Here is a 4,051-nt window from a genome sequence, read left to right as displayed (position 1 = left end):
TGCTGTTGACACCCCAAACTCGACCAGGACAGACCGACCCAAATTCAAGTGTTACACTAGCCACCTCAGTGAATCTCTGGCTAAGTACCACCCAAGACACACCCCGACCTTATAACTCCTCAATATTATCTGATTATTAGTTATTTATTAACGTGGAAGCAAACTTTGATCCAATTTTAAACTTTTCCTAGGTAATTTATCCTAAGAGTAATTTTTTCATTTTACCACCTACTGAAAAACGAATTCGATTTTAGATCTAAATGTTTACCAACCTTCTTTTAGTTAAAATTTTGCAATCCTTAAAATTTCAGCTTAAATTGAGTTTGTTTGCAATGTCTAATTGAAGTTTTACTATTATGGACTAAATTGTAACTAATATAATCTATCATAATCTATTCCAAATTACAAATTAAATGTGTTTCTAACGAATTTTACCCATTACGGGACTAATCCTAAAGTTTTACCAAGTTTCCTTATCATCTAGGGCTTTAATTAAACTAATCAATTTTCAAGACTAAATAGTAACTTTAAAAAAATTAGAATACCAATTTAAAAAGACAAAAAGTCAAACCCCCAAAAACCCACACGATTGAGTCCCCTAGACCGTGTGTCATTAAATGCCCATGTTCATGTTCTGAAAAACTGTTTGGCAGATCACACAGGCCCGTGTGTGATAGCTCCAGTTTCCACACGCCTATTTCACTTACCCATACACCCGTGTGCAACCCCTCACACGCCCGTGTGGACAAGCACATGCCCGTGTCACAACCACTGCACCTAATTTTGAAAAACACTCATTTGAAAACTTGATTTTGCATATTTTAACGACTAATTAAACCTAATTTAACTACAATTAATTAACATATATATATACACACAACTTCAATTGAATTTACTAACATCAATTAAGCCTGAATTAAATAGAATTAAGGAATTAACTTCATGCACATCAAACATCGAATAAATCAAACAAGTGGTGTACCTTAGCCGCTAGTAAACCACTCCATGAATGCTTCATTTAAACAATCGTTAGTATAAATTTCATGCTTCACACACCGTGTTATCAACCATCGTGTTATCAAGCAACATTACACCATAAATCTATCAATAATTAAACTAAAATATGCCTTAAAATTATTATAAAACCATTCAAAATAAATGTCCAATGTCCAAAGTCCATTTACAACAAAAAATCAAACAAATTCCCGGGAGTTCCACAATGCCCAACTACAATATCTAAAATGCGTAATAAAGTCTCTGCCAAGTTTAAATCTCTTGGAACTCTTTTGCTTGGCTCCTAAACTCCTCAATCCCGATGAATATCTGGACGAATGTGAGGGTGTGAGCTATAAAAAGCTCAATGAATGCTAATAAAAACAACAAGTAAATTAACATCCAATTCATGCTTAATTCACGACCAATCATTCATCAATTGTCAGCCAAAAGTAATTAAACATGTCATTATAATTTCCATAAGAATTTTCAATACCAAAAATCAATTATTCATGGCTTTCAATCATTAATTGATATAGCAACAATCATACCTAAATATATATTGGCATACACTTGTCATGGATTAATCGGGTGATCATACATCAGATAAATGGATCTCCAAACTCCTACAAATATCAAATATAGTCTACTGAGTTGAGCAGGCCAAAGCACATGCTCCCTTATAGCACCTCAAATAACCCATTGAATGGAGACTCATGCTCAACGCTCCCTTATCGACTCCAACAATTTAGTCCACCATGAGCCATATGCTCACAATGTCACAAATAATGGTGAGTAGCCACAAATCCTATGACATGCCAACTATATCCAATGGATCCACCATGCATGTTGCTAATCTATTAAATCAAACATAGCATATAAATCAATCATTAGTTTGTTCAATTTAATGTGACAAGATGCTTATGTCTAACATGTAACATAACATTTAATATCCAATTAAATCAAGCAATTTATTTGTCAATTTCCCATAATCAATTACCAATTATAACTTCAACATAACATGATAAAAATTTTAGTACACATGCTTAAAATCATCCTTAAAATTAATCTAATTAAATAACACAACACCACCCAAAAATTCACTTACCATTTTTTAATACAAATTCAATTTTTCACATTTAATACCAATATTGCAAAATCAACCATTCATCCATAATTAATTAAATTTAATCAATAATTAAGGTACTAATTAAACATAATTGACGGGCAATTTACTTCACTGCCCTTAGAAACACTCAACACACAATTTTATTCTATCACAACAAGTGATCAACTAGGCAATTTTGAGCTTCAATTCTGGTTGTCTTGGTCCTCTTCAAGATTCAGAGCTTCAATAGAGGTAAAGTAGACATTACCACATTTCGAAAGCTATATTAAACACGAATTTTAATTAACTATGCTAATCGAAATCATTTTACAAAGATCAAGTTGAAAGCTCGATTCCTCACAAAATCGATCTCTCCAGCCCTCCTAATCACTTCCAAACATCAATACTAGACCAAATACACATAAACTAAGCATCAATTTCACATTTAAACCACTTTCACAAAAATCTAAAAAATCGGTTCATGAAGATGATGAAATCTAGATTTCTTAAAATTACCTCACAAATCATGTTTAATCTTGATAAATAAAACCAAAAAGCTTTTAATAGATGCATTTTGATTTAGAAAATCTATTGATTTCTGGATTTCCTCTCAAAAGTCGAGATCCGCCATTAAAGAACCTTAAGCTTTTGAAGAAGATGACATTGAAAAAAAATCATGTAATTGACTCTCAAATCATGTAAAAATGTTTCTAATCATCATAAAAAAGTTTAGAAATAATAATTACCATTGATTTATTCTAATTCCTTTGATTTAAAATCTTGATTCAAGAATCTTGAGAAATTTTAGAATATTTTTGGCTAATTTTGACAATAATTTTGAGTGAGTTGAAAGAGTATTTTGAGAAGGAAAATGGTTGGATCTATTATATGATGATAAATCTTTAAAACCATTCAAAGAAAACGAAATTTATAGCTATCTTATATGATGTAAATGGTTTGAAAAGTAGGCTAGATGCATTGTTTTTAAAGCTGAAACAACCCACCAGAATTTAAAAATTGGGGAATTTACCTAATGACCACTCCCATATTTCTCTCATTTTACCATTTAATCATTTCCCTCAAAAATTTCGAATTTTAAGGTTTATTTGTCAAATAAATACTCTAAATTTTCCCTTGTTTTACAATTAAACCCAATTTAATTAGTATTTAAATTTAACTCAAATTGCACCAAAAAATTATTTTAAAATTCTTTTTCGACCCAAATTAATTATTTTCACTCATGATTATTTAATAAATTTAAAATTAATTTTCCAAAAATATTTTTATTTTTTTAGATTATTGTTTAATCGATTTTAGATGAAATTAACCTCTTGAAATAAATTAAAAATTACTAGAAACCCCATAAATTCCTAATTTCACACACGAAACCTGAAAAATATACCTAAAACTTCTAGACTCGATTTAGGGATATTATAGTTGTTGCTGACATTTTGGAAGGATGAAACCCTCAGCTCACACTATCCATCAATATTGATAGTTTTTGTATCTCTTAGGGTAGTGGCATGTATAAACTTATGTGGTCGAATTATGGTTGAAATGTATTTGGGATGTTTTAAAGTGGTGTTTGATGAATATGTAAATAATAACTAAATGTGTTTGTGTTTTGGTGTCATGTATGCATAATAGGTTGTAAGCTTGTTTTAGAGAGTACCTTTGGTCACTTTTGATAATGAATGAGAATGGTTTATTAGTATCATTGATGGTTTGTGTCATTAAGCTACTTTATATTGTATGTTTAGTAAGTTTTTGGAGTTAGTAGATGATGAATGGTAAGTGGTAAAATTTTCATTATTAGGTAGGTTTTGGTGATTGAAATTGAGGTGCCTTGAATGACATATTGGTTAGTTGATTTAAGAGTCCTGAATTGGTATTTATATGTATGTTTTGATAGGGTTGAGTTTCCTTGAATAGGTGCACAATTGGCCTAAA

Source organism: Gossypium raimondii, chromosome 10 (genome assembly GCF_025698545.1).
Source record: "Gossypium raimondii isolate GPD5lz chromosome 10, ASM2569854v1, whole genome shotgun sequence".
Classification (NCBI taxonomy): domain Eukaryota; kingdom Viridiplantae; phylum Streptophyta; class Magnoliopsida; order Malvales; family Malvaceae; genus Gossypium; species Gossypium raimondii.
Note: the sequence above shows the minus strand (reverse complement) of the source record.